Raw genomic sequence first — 14,144 nt, 5'->3', positions numbered from 1 at the left:
GGCATAGGACCTTCTTTGCCGTCTGCCCCCCCAAAGCGGACGGCAAAGCTCTTTGCCATCAGCTTTCCTTAGGATCAGTCGGCAAAGCACTTGAGACGGCAGCCGACAGGCGTTGCCTCCGTTAGGGGTTAACGGAGCCTTTGTCGTCTGCCTCCCCGTCAATCTTTGTCGTCTGCCTCCCCGTCTATCTTTGTCGTCTGCCTTCTCCTCCCCTCCCCTCCCCTCCATCTTTGCCGTATGCCTCCACGACCATATTTGCCATCTGCCGGGTCCTCCCCTCCCCCCTCTCTCCACTCTTTGTCGTCTGCCTCCTCCTCTGTGCCCTCTTCTTTGCCGTCTGCCCCCCAGGAAGCAGACGGCAAAGAGACTATATGGCTAGCTTGTTGGAATTATGCCCTAGAGGCAATAATAAATATATAGTTATTATTATAATTCCTGTATCAAGATAATAGTTTATTGTCCATGCTATAATTGTATTGAATGAAGACTCATTTACATGTGTGGATACATAGACAAAACACCGTCCCTAGCATGCCTCTAGTTGGCTAGCCAGTTGATCAATGATAGTCAGTGTCTTCTGATTATGAACAAGGTGTTGTTGTTTGATAACTGGATCACGTCATTGGGAGAATCACGTGATGGACTAGACCCAAACTAATAGACGTAGCATGTTGATCGTGTCATTTTTTTGCTACTGTTTTCTGCGTGTCAAGTATTTATTCCTATGACCATGAGATCATATAACTCACTGACACTGGAGGAATGCTTTGTGTGTATCAAACGTCGCAACGTAACTGGGTGACTATAAAGATGCTCTACAGGTATCTCCGAAGGTGTTAGTTGAGTTAGTATGGATCAAGACTGGGATTTGTCACTCCGTGTGACGGAGAGATATCTCGGGGCCCACTCGGTAATACAACATCACACACAAGCCTTCCAAACAATGTAACTTAGTGTAAGTTGCGGGATCTTGTATTACGGAACGAGTAAAGATACTTGCCGGTAAAACGAGATTGAAATAGGTATGCGGATTCTGACGATCGAATCTCGGGCAAGTAACATACCGAAGGACAAAGGGAATGACATACGGGATTATACGAATCCTTGGCACTGAGGTTCAAACGATAAGATCTTCGTAGAATATGTAGGATCCAATATGGGCATCCAGGTCCCGCTATTGGATATTGACCGAGGAGTCTCTCGGGTCATGTCTACATAGTTCTCGAACCCGCAGGGTCTGCACACTTAAGGTTCGACGTTGTTTTATGCGTATTTGAGTTATATGGTTGGTTACCGAATGTTGTTCGGAGTCCCGGATGAGATCACAGACGTCACGAGGGTTTCCGGAATAGTCTGGAAATGAAGATTGATATATAGGATGACCTCATTTGATTACTGGAAGGTTTTCGGAGTTACCGGGAATGTACCGGGAATGACGAATGGGTTCCGGGAGTTCACCGGGGAGGCAACCCACCCCGGGGAAGCCCATAGGCCTTTGGGGAGACACACCAGCCCTTAGTGGGCTGGTGGGACAGCCCACAAGTGGTCTATGCGCCAAGAGAAGAAAAATCAAGATGAAAATAAAAAAAAAGGGAGGAGGTGGGAAGGGAGGAGGACTCCCTCCCACCAAACCTAGTCCAACTCGGTTTGGGGGGGGGGGGGAGAGTCCTCCCCCTTGGCTCGGCCGACCCCCTTGAGGGTCCTTGGACCCCAAGGCAAGGCCCCCTCCCTCCCACCTATATATACGGAGGTTTTAGGGCTGATTTGAGACGACTTTTCCACGGCAGCCCGACCACATACCTCCACGGTTTTTCCTCTAGATCGCGTTTCTGCGGAGCTCGGGCGGAGCCCTGCTGAGACAAGGTCATCACCAACCTCCGGAGCGCCGTCACGCTGCCGGAGAACTCTTCTACCTCTCCGTCTCTCTTGCTGGATCAAGAAGGCCGAGATCATCGTCGAGCTGTACGTGTGTTGAACGCGGAGGTGCCGTCCATTCGGTACTAGATCGTGGGACTGATCGCGGGATTGTTCGCGGGGCGGATCGAGGGACGTGAGGACGTTCCACTACATCAACCGCGTTCTCTAACGCTTCTGCTGTACGATCTACAAGGGTACGTAGATCACTCATCCCCTCTCGTAGATGGACATCACCATGATAGGTCTTTGTGCGCATAGGAAATTTTTTGTTTCCCATGCGACGTTCCCCAACAGTGGCATCATGAGCTAGGTTCATGCGTAGATGTCTTCTCGAGTAGAACACAAAAGTTTTTGTGGGCGGTGATGTGCGTTTTGCTGCCCTCCTTAGTCTTTTCTTGATTCCGCGGTATTGTTGGATTGAAGCGGCTTGGACCGACATTACTCATACGCTTACGAGAGACTGGTTTCATCGTTACGAGTAACCCCCTTTGCTCAAATATGACTGGCAAGTGTCGGTTTCTCCAACTTTAGTTGAATCGGATTTGACCGAGGAGGTCCTTGGATGAGGTTAAATAGCAACTCATATATCTCCGTTGTGGTGTTTGCGTAAGTAAGATGCGATCCTACTAGATACCCTTGGTCACCACGTAAAACATGCAACAACAAAATTAGAGGACGTCTAACTTGTTTTTGCAGGGTATGATTGTGATGTGATATGGCCAACGATGTGATGTGATATATTGGACGTATGAGATGATCATGTTGTAATAGAAATATCGACTTGCACGTCGATGGTACGGCAACCGGCAGGAGCCATAGGGTTGTCTTTATACTAACGTTTGTGCTTGCAGATGCGTTTACTATTTTGCTAGGATGTAGCTTTAGTAGTAATAGCATAAGTAGCACGACAACCCCGATGGCAACACGTTGATGGATGATCATGGTGTGGCGCCGGTGACAAGAAGATCGTGCCGGTGCTTTGGTGATGGAGATCAAGAAGCACGTGATGATGGCCATATCATGTCACTTATGAATTGCATGTGATGTTAATCCTTTTATGCACCTTATTTTGCTTAGAACGACGGTAGCATTATGAGGTGATCTCTCACTAAAATTTCAAGTCGAAATTGTGTTCTCCCCGACTGTGCACCGTTGCTACAGTTCGTCGTTTCGAGACACCACGTGATGATCGGGTGTGATAGACTCAACGTTCACATACAACGGGTGCAAAACAGTTGCGCACGCGGAACACTCGGGTTAAGCTTGACGAGCCTAGCATGTGCAGACATGGCCTCGGAACACATGAGACCGAAAGGTCGATCATGAATCATATAGTTGATATGATTAGCATAGGGATGCTTACCACTGAAACTATACTCGACTCACATGATGATCGGACTTGGGATAGTGTAAGTGGATCATGAACCACTCAAATGACTAGAGAGATGTACTTTTTGAGTAGGAGTTTAGCATATAATTTGATTAAGTTGAACTCTAATTATCTTGAACATAGTCTAAGTCCACTTTGAATATTTGTGTTGTAGATCATGGCTCACGCGACAGTCATCCTGAATTTTAATACGTTCCTAGAGAAAGCTAAGTTGAAAGATGATGGAAGCAACTTTGTAGAATGGGCTCGTAATCTTAAGCTAATCTTACAAGCTGGGAAGAAGGATTATGTCCTTAATGCTGCGCTAGGAGATGAACCACCCGCTACGGCTGATCAGGATGTTAAGAACGCTTGGTTAGCACGTAAGGAGGACTACTCAATAGTTCAATGTGCAGTCTTGTATGGCTTAGAGCCGGGACTTCAACGTCGCTTTGAGCGTCATGGAGCATTTGAGATGTTCCAGGAGTTGGAGTGTATCTTTCAAAAGAACGCCCGGATCGAGAGGTATGAGACCTCCGATAAATTCTTTGCTTGCAAGATGGAGGAAAACTCGTCTGTCAGTGAACATGTGCTCAAAATGTCTGGGTACTCAAACCGTCTAGCTGAGCTGGGGATTGAACTCCCGCAAGAAGCTATCACTGACAGAATCCTTCAATCACTGCCGCCAAGCTATAAAGGCTTTGTGTTGAACTACAACATGCAAGGGATGAACAAGTCTCCCGGCGAGTTGTTTGCGATGCTGAAAGTCGCAGAGTCTGAACTCCGTAAAGAGCATCAAGTGTTGATGGTGAGCAAGACCACTAGTTTCAAGAGAAACGGCAAAGGCAAGAAGGGCAATTCGAAGAAGAGTGGCAAGCCTGTTGCCAATCCGCCGAAGAAACCCAAGGCTGGACCTAAGCCTGAAACAGAGTGCTTCTATTGCAAGGGTATGGGTCACTGGAAGCGCAATTGCCCCAAGTATCTGGCAGATAAGAAGGCGGGCAAAGAAAAATCAGGTATATTTGATATATATGTTATTGATGTGTACTTAACTGGCTCTCGTAGTAGTGCCTGGGTATTCGATACCGGTTCTGTTGCTCACATTTGCAACTCGAAACAGGAACTGCGGAATAGACGAAGGCTGGCGAAAGACGAAGTGACGATGCGCGTAGGAAATGGTTTCAAGGTTGATGCAATCGCCGTCGGCACAGTGTCACTTCAGCTACCATCGGGATTAGTGATGAACCTAAATCATTGTTATTTAGTGCCTGCGTTGAGCATGAACATTATATCTGGATCTTCTTTATTGCGAGACGGTTACTCTTTTAAGTCTGAGAATAATGGTTGTTCTATTTCTATGAGTAACATCTTTTATGGTCATGCACCGAATGTGAGAGGATTGTTCATATTGAATCTTGATAGCGATACGCATATACATAACATTGAGACCAAAAGAGTTAGAGTAAACAATGATAGCGCCATATTTTTGTGGCACTGCCGCTTGGGTCATATTGGTGTAAAGCGCATGAAGAAACTCCATGCTGATGGACTTTTGGAGTCACTTGACTTTGATTCACTTGACACGTGCGACCCATGCCTCATGGGCAAGATGACTAAGACTCCGTTCTCCGGAACAATGGAGTGTGCAAGTGACTTATTGGAAATCGTACATACCGATGTGTGTGGTCCAATGAGCGTAGAGGCACGCGGCGGATATCGTTATTTTCTCACCTTCACTGACGATTTAAGTAGATATGGTTATGTCTACTTGATGAAGCACAAGTCTGAAACATTTGAAAAGTTTAAGCAATTTCAGAGTGAAGTGGAAAATCATCGTAACAAGAAGAACAAGTTTCTACGGTCTGATCGTGGGGGTGAATATCTGAGTTTCAAGTTTAGTGCTCACTTAAGACAATGTGGAATTGTTTCGCAGTTAACACCGCCTAGAACACCACAGCGTAATGGTGTGTCCGAACGTCGTAATCGTACTTTGTTAGAGATGGTGCGATCTATGATGTCTCTTACTGATTTGCCGTTATCATTTTGGGGTTATGCATTAGAAACAGCTGCATTCACTTTAAATAGGGCACCATCAAAATCCGTTGAGACAACACCATACGAACTGTGGTATGGCAAAAGGCCAAAGTTGTCATTTCTTAAAGTTTGGGGATGTGATGCTTATGTCAAAAAGCTTCAGCCTGAAAAGCTGGAACCCAAAGCGGAAAAATGCGTCTTCATAGGTTACCCAAAAGAGACAGTTGGGTACACCTTCTATCTCAAATCCGAGGGCAAAGTGTTTGTTGCTAAGAACGGAACTTTTCTCGAGAAGGAGTTTCTCTCGAGAGAATTGAGTGGGAGGAAGATAGAACTTGACGAGGTTGTCGAACCTCTCATCCCTCTGGATGGTGGCGCAGGGCAAGGGGAAACCTCTGTCATTGCGATGCCGGTTGAGGAGGAAGTTAATGATGATGATCATGAAACTCCAGTTCAAGTTTCTGTTGAACCACGCAGGTCGACGAGATCACGCGCTGCTCCAGAGTGGTATGGTAATCCCGTCTTATCAATCATGTTGTTAGACAACAATGAACCTGCAAATTATGAAGAAGCAATGGTGGGCCCAGATTCCAACAAATGGCTAGAAGCCATGAAATCCGAGATAGGATCCATGTATGAGAACAAAGTGTGGACTTTGGAGATACTACCTGAGGGCCGCAAGGCTATTCAGAACTAATGGATCTTTAAGAAGAAGACGGACGCTGACGGTAATGTGACCGTTTATAAAGCTCGACTTGTGGCAAAGGGTTTTTCACAAGTTCCAGGAGTTGACTACGATGAGACTTTCTCACCCGTAGCGATGCTTAAGTCCGTCAGAATCATGTTAGCAATAGCTGCATTTTTCGATTATGAAATCTGGAAGATGGATGTCAAAACGGCGTTCCTTAACGGTTTCCTTAAGGAAGAGTTGTATATGATGCAACCCGAAGGTTTTGTCGATCCTAAAAATGCTGACAAGGTGTGCAAGCTCCAACGATCCATTTATGGACTGGTGCAAGCATCTCGGAGTTGGAACAAACGCTTTGATGAGGTGATCAAAGCTTTTGGGTTTATACAAGTGGTTGGAGAATCTTGTATTTACAAGAAAGTGAGTGGGAGCTCTGTGGCGTTTCTAATATTATATGTGGATGACATATTACTGATTGGAAACAACGTAGAGCTTTTGGAGAGCATAAAAGGTTACTTGAATAAAAGTTTCTCTATGAAGGACCTAGGAGAAGCTGCTTACATTCTAGGCATTAAGATCTATAGGGATAGATCAAAACGCCTGATAGGACTTTCAGAAAGCACATACCTTGATAAAGTTTTGAAGAGGTTCAAAATGGAACAGTCCAAGAAAGGGTTCTTGCCAGTTTTACAAGGTACGAGATTGAGTAAGACTTAGTGCCTAGCAACTGATGAAGATAGAGAGCATATGCGCTCCGTCCCCTATGCTTCAGCCATAGGTTCTATCATGTATGCGATGCTGTGCACTAGACCGGATGTTAGCCTGGCCATAAGTATGGCAGGTAGGTTCCAGAGTAATCCAGGAGTGGATCACTGGACAGCGGTCAAGAATATCCTGAAGTACCTGAAAAGGACTAAGGAGATGTTTCTCGTGTATGGAGGTGACGAAGAGCTCGCCGTAAAAGGTTACGTCGATGCAAGCTTTGACACAGATCCGGACGACTCTAAGTCGCAAACCGGATACGTATTTATTCTTAACGGGGGTGCAGTAAGCTGGTGCAGTTCCAAGCAAAGCGTCGTAGCAGATTCTACATGTGAAGCGGAGTACATGGCTGCCTCGGAGGCGGCTAAGGAGGGTGTCTGGATGAAGCAGTTCATGACGGATCTTGGAGTGGTGCCAAGTGCACTGGATCCAATAACCTTGTTCTATGACAACACGGGTGCCATTGCCTTAGCAAAGGAACCACGGTTTCACAAGAAGACCAGACACATCAAACGACGCTTCAACCTCATCCGCGACTACGTAGAGGAAGAGGACGTAAATATATGCAAAGTGCACACGGATCTGAATGTAGCAGACCCGCTGACTAAACCTCTTCCACGGCCAAAACATGATCGACACCAGAACTGTATGGGTGTTAGATTTATTACAATGTAATTCACATGGTGATGTGAGGGCTAGATTATTCACTCTAGTGCAAGTGGGAGACTGTTGGAATTATGCCCTAGAGGCAATAATAAATATATAGTTATTATTATAATTCCTGTATCAAGATAATAGTTTATTGTCCATGCTATAATTGTATTGAATGAAGACTCATTTACATGTGTGGATACATAGACAAAACACCGTCCCTAGCATGCCTCTAGTTGGCTAGCCAGTTGATCAATGATAGTCAGTGTCTTCTGATTATGAACAAGGTGTTGTTGTTTGATAACTGGATCACGTCATTGGGAGAATCACGTGATGGACTAGACCCAAACTAATAGACGTAGCATGTTGATCGTGTCATTTTGTTGCTACTGTTTTCTGCGTGTCAAGTATTTATTCCTATGACCATGAGATCATATAACTCACTGACACCGGAGGAATGCTTTGTGTGTATCAAACATCGCAACGTAACTGGGTGACTATAAAGATGCTCTACAGGTATCTCCGAAGGTGTTAGTTGAGTTAGTATGGATCAAGACTGGAATTTGTCACTCCGTGTGACGGAGAGATATCTCGGGGCCCACTCGGTAATACAACATCACACACAAGCCTTGCAAGCAATGTAACTTAGTGTAAGTTGCGGGATCTTGTATTACGGAACAAGTAAAGAGACTTGCCGGTAAAACGAGATTGAAATAGGTATGCGGATACCGACGATCGAATCTCGGGCAAGTAACATACCGAAGGATAAAGGGAATGACATACGGGGTTATACGAATCCTTGGCACTGAGGTTCAAATGATAAGATCTTCGTAGAATATGTAGGATCCAATATGGGCATCTAGGTCCCGCTATTGGATATTGACCGAGGAGTCTCTCGGGTCATGTCTACATAGTTCTCGAACCCGCAGGGTCTGCAAACTTAAGGTTCGACGTTGTTTTATGCGTATTTGAGTTATATGGTTGGTTACCGAATGTTGTTCGGAGTCCCGGATGAGATCACGGACGTCACGAGGGTTTCCGGAATAGTCCGGAAACGAAGATTGATATATAGGATGACCTCATTTGATTACCGGAAGGTTTTCGGAGTTACCGGGAATGTACCGGGAATGACGAATGGGTTCCGGGAGTTCACCGGGGGGGCAACCCACCCCGGGGAAGCCCATAGGCCTTTGGGGAGACACACCAGCCCTTAGTGGGCTGGTGGGACAGCCCACAAGTGGTCTATGCGCCAAGAGAAGAAAAATCAAGATGAAAAGAAAAAAAAAGGGAGGAGGTGGGAAGGGAGGAGGACTCCCTCCCACCAAACCTAGTCCAACTCGGTTTGGGGGGGAGAGTGCTCCCCCTTGGCTTGGCCGACCCCCTTGAGGGTCCTTGGACCCCAAGGCAAGGCCCCCTCCGTCCCACCTATATATACGGAGGTTTTAGGGCTGATTTGAGACGACTTTTCCACGGCAGCCCGACCACATACCTCCACGGTTTTTCCTCTAGATCGCGTTTCTGCTGAGCTCGGGCGGAGCCCTGCTGAGACAAGGTCATCACCAACCTCCGGAGCGCCATCACGCTGCCGGAGAACTCTTCTACCTCTCCGTCTCTCTTGCTGGATCAAGAAGGCCGAGATCATCGTCGAGCTGTACGTGTGCTCAACGCGGAGGTGCCGTCCGTTCGGTACTAGATCGTGGGACTGATCGCGGGATTGTTCGCGGGGCGGATCGAGGGACGTGAGGACGTTCCACTACATCAACCGCGTTCTCTAACGCTTCTGCTGTACGATCTACAAGGGCACGTAGATCACTCATCCCCTCTCGTAGATGGACATCACCATGATAGGTCTTCGTGCGCGTAGGAAAATTTTTGTTTCCCATGCGACGTTCCCCAACACAGCTGCCACTGCCCAGGTTGCACAGCTGGGCGCCACGTGGCACCTTTGCCGTCGGTCAGCTGACGGCAAAGGCCTTTGCCATCAGCTGGCAGACGGCAAAGAGCCTATATTGTCACATTTTTATTTATTTTTTCTATTTCACAGCACATATACATATAATTCATAGCACATATATCATAAATAGGTCACAACACATATATGATATACATATAAAGCTCATCAATGCCATTTGTTCATCAACGTACATCCCATATATCAAAAGAACCAACACATACAAAGTTTCATCCATATATACATACATATAGTTGCACATATATTGTTCATCAACACATACAAAGAACCAACACATTGTTCATCAACTCAAATAAAAACGGAAACTAAAGCACTCCAACGCCAGCTTCCATGCATGTAGTACATCCAATCTGCAAAATGGGAATAAGAAAGTCAGAAGAAGAAGAACAACAACATATATATGACAAATAATCTAAATTTAAGAAGAAAGAGAAGAAGCAAGAAGAGAACAAGGAGAAGAAAAACAAGACGGAGGAGGAGGAGGAGGGGAAGGGGAAGGAGAAGGGCAAGGAGGAGGAGAAGAAGAAAAACAAGAGAAGAATAAGGAGAAGAAGGAGGAGAAGAAGGAGATAAGAAGAAGGATGGCTCCTTCTCCTTCTTCTCCTCCTTCTCCTTCTTCTTCTCTTCTTCTCCTCCTCCTTCTTCTTCTTCTCCTTCTCCTTCTCTTCTTCTTCTCTTCTTCTTCTTCTTCTTCCTTCTCCTTCTTTTTGAGCTAAATGGGCTAATTATGTCATTTTAGAGGAAAACAAGCTAAGTATATAATATTCATGAGCTAACCAAGGTTCCTATGCCATTTTGAGCTTATTATGGTATTTTGGAGCTAAATGGGCTAATAATGTCATTGTTGGGTTAATTAAAGCAAGGATAATATCAAAGAGGAGAATAAAGAGGATGAGGAGGAGAAGAAGAACAAATCAAGAAGAAGGAGGAGGAGGAGGAGAAGGAGGAGGAGAAGGACTAGAAGGTCCTTGGCCTTCTCCTCCTCCTCCTCCTCCTCCTCCTTCTCCTTCTTCTCTTCTTCTTATTCTTCTTCTCTTTTTCTTCTTCTATCTTTTCATTTTTCCTATTTCTTCTCCTCTTCTCCTCTTGTTGGAGCTAAATTACCTAATTATGTCTTTTTTGAGCTAAATGTTCCAATTATGTCATTTTAGAGGAAAACAAGCTAAGTATATAATATTCATGAGCTAACCAAGGTTCTTGTGCCATTTTGAGCTTATTATGGTATTTTGGAGCTAAATGGGCTAATTATGTTATTGTTGGGTTAATTAAAGCAAGGATAATATGAAAGAGGAGAAGAAACAGGAGGAGGAGGAGAAGAAGAAGAAATCAAGAAGAAGGAGGAGGAGGAGGAGAAGGATAGAAGGTCCTTGGACTTCTCCTCCTCCTCCTCCTCCTCCTCCTTCTCCTTCTTCTCTTCTTCTTCTTCTTCTTCTTCTTCTTCTTCTTTCTTTTCATTTTGCCTATTTCTTCTCCTCTTCTCCTCTTGTTGGAGCTAAATTACCTAATTATGTCTTTTTTGAGCTAAATGGGCTAATTATGTCATTTTAGAGGAAAACAAGCTAACTATATAATAATAATGAGCTAACCAAGGTTCTTATGCCATTTTGAGCTTATTATGGTATGTTGGAGCTAAATGGACTAATTATGTCATTGTTGGGTTAATTAATGTAAGGATAATATGAAAGAGGAGAAGAAAGAGGAGGAGGAGGAGAAGAAGAAGAAATCAAGGAGAAGGACTAGAAGGTACTTGGCCTTCTCCTTCTCCTCCTCCTCCTCCTCCTCCTTCTCCTTCTTCTCTTCTTCTTTTATCTTTTCATTTTGCCTATTTCTTCTCCTCTTCTCCTCTTGTTGGAGCTAAATTACCTAATTATGTCTTTTTGAGCTAAATGTTCCAATTATGTCATTTTAGAGGAAAACAAGCTAAGTATATAATATTCATGAGCTAACCAAGGTTCTTGTGCCATTTTGAGCTTATTATGGTATTTTGGAGCTAAATGGGCTAATTATGTCATTGTTGGGTTAATTAAATCAAGGATAATATGAAAGAGGAGAAGAAAGAGGAGGAGGAGGAGAAGAAGAAGAAATCAAGAAGAAGGAGGAGGAGGAGGAGAAGGATAGAAGGTCCTTGGCCTTCTCCTCCTCCTCCTCCTTCTCCTTCTTCTCTTCTTCTTCTTCTTCTTCTTTCTTTTCATTTTGCCTATTTCTTCTCCTCTTCTCCTCTTGTTGGAGCTAAATTACCTAATTATGTCTTTTTTGAGCTAAATGGGCTAATTATCCCATTTTAGAGGAAAACAAGCTAAATATATAATATTAATGAGCTAACCAAGGTTCTTATGCCATTTTGAGCTTATTATGGTATTTTGGAGCTAAATGGACTAATTAATTCCAAAAACTAAATACCAAACATGTGATCTTCTTTTTGTCTTCTCCTCCTCCTATTCTTCTTCTTCTTCTCCTCCTCCTCCTCCTCTTCTCCTCTTCTCCTCCTCCTCCTCTTCTTCTTCTTCCTATTCTTTCTAGTAAGCTAACTAACTAACTAACCTAACTAACCAAGCTAACTAAACCTATCGCTAAACCAAGATAGCACTAAACAAAAAAAAATAACAAAAACAGAATCTACCACTATAACAAAAACAGAATCTACCACTAAGTAACTAAAAAAGAATCTAGCTACCACTAAATACCAAACAATAAAAAATCAACTTCTTCTTCTTTTTTCTCTTCTTCTCCTTATTATTTTTTTCTTATTCTCTTCTTCTTCTTCTCTTCTTCTTCTTCTTCTTTCTCCTCCTCCTCCTCCTCCTCCTCTTCTTCTATTTCTTCTTTCTTTTCTCTTTCTCCTCCTCTCCTCTTTCTTCTTCTTCTTCTTCTTTTTTCTTCTAAGTTTTTTCTTTTCTATCTATTTTTTTTCTATTATTTCTTTTCTATCTACTTTATTCTACCTAATAAACTAACTATATAATTTAACAGAAAAAAGAAAAATCTAACTATCTAATTTAACAGGAAAAAAACTAACTTTCTTGTATTATTTTGTTCTAAGATTTTTCTTTTCTATCTATTTTTTCTATCTACTTTATTCTACCAAATAAACTAACTACATAATTTAACAGAAAAAAAATAAAAAAAGCGTACCAGCGGCGCGGGGAGGAGGGGCGGGCGGTATAGGGTGGTCGCGGCGCAGGGAGGAGGGGCGGGCGGTGCAGGGTGGTGGCGGCGCAGGGTGGTGGCGGAGCAGGGAGGGGCGGCGCAGGGTGGTGGCGGCGCCGGGTGGGGGATGCGCCGGGTGGTGGCGGCGCGGGGTGGTGGCGGCGCCGGGTGGGGGCGGCGCAGGTTGGTTGGAGAGCAGGGTGGTGGCGGCGGCGGGTGGGGGCGGCGCAGGTTGGTGGCGGCGCCGGGTGGGGGAGGGGCGGGCGTGCGGGAGAGGTCGTGTGGGAGCCGAGAGGAGGGCGAAGCCGTGCGGGAGGTAGTGGGGGCCGGCAGCCATTAGTGGGGTGGGGTCGCCGTCCCTTTTGCCGTCCGCCGTGCTCCCAGTCAGACGGCAAAGGAGTCCCACGCAGACGATAAAGGGGCGGGTGGGTTGGGGTGCGTTTCGGCCGTTTGGGTGGGGGGCTTTGCCGTGTGCCAAACCTTTGCCGTCCGCATGTGGCTCCTTTGCCGTCCGCCAGCGGACGACAAAGAGTTGGCCGACGGCAAATTAAAACTTTGCCATCAACCTCCTCTTTGCCGTCCGCGACATGTAAGCTGACGGCAAAGAAGTTCTTTGCCGACCGCCAGGAGACGGCAAAGATTAGGCACATGGTAAATTATCTGTATCCAGTAGTGCCAGTTATGTTGCGGCGTTTGATAGACACAAGGTAATCCTTCGGTGTCTGGGAGTTGCATGATCTCATGGTCATAGGAACAAATACATTGACATGTAGAAAACATTAGAAATAAACTCACATGATCATATGCTACGTTCATAGTTTAGGTCTTGTCCAACACATCATTCTCCTAATGATTTGATCCCGTTATCAAGTGACAACACTTGTCTATGGCTAGGAAACCTTGACCATCTTTGATCATCGAGCTAGTAAACTAGAGGCTCACTAGGGACAGTGTGTTGTCTATGTATCTCCACATGTATTTGAGTTTACAATCAATACAATTCTAGCATGGATAATAAATGATTATCATAAACAAGAAAATATAATAATAACTAATTTATTATTACCTCTAGGGCATATTTCCAACAGTCTCCCACTTGCACTAGAGTCAATAATCTAGTTCACATCACTATGTGACTATAATGAATCTAACACGCATGGGATTTGATCATATCTTGCTTGTGAGAGAGGTTTTTAGTCAATGGGTCTAAACCTTTCAGATCCCTATGTACTTTACAAATCTCTATGGCATCCTGTAGATACTTCTACCATGCGCCATTCGGAACTATTCCAAATGTGTGCTCCACTATACAAATCCAGTTTACTACTCAGAGTTATCCAAATTAGTGTCAAAGCTTGCATCGAAGTAACCCTTTACAACGTACTCTTTTATCACCTTCATAATCGAGAAAAATTCCTTAGTCCACTAGTTACTAAGGATAACTTTTGACCGATGTCCAGAAATCCATTCATGGATCACTTTTGTACCCCTTGATAGATTCATGGCAAGCACACATCAGGCGCGATACACGGCATTTTATACTATAGAGCCTATGGATAATGCATAGGGGACGACCTTCGTCCTTTCTCTTTCTTCTCCCGTGG

The sequence above is a fragment of the Hordeum vulgare genome, chromosome 1H (assembly GCF_904849725.1).
Source record: "Hordeum vulgare subsp. vulgare chromosome 1H, MorexV3_pseudomolecules_assembly, whole genome shotgun sequence".
In the NCBI taxonomy this organism is placed as follows: domain Eukaryota; kingdom Viridiplantae; phylum Streptophyta; class Magnoliopsida; order Poales; family Poaceae; genus Hordeum; species Hordeum vulgare.
Note: the sequence above shows the minus strand (reverse complement) of the source record.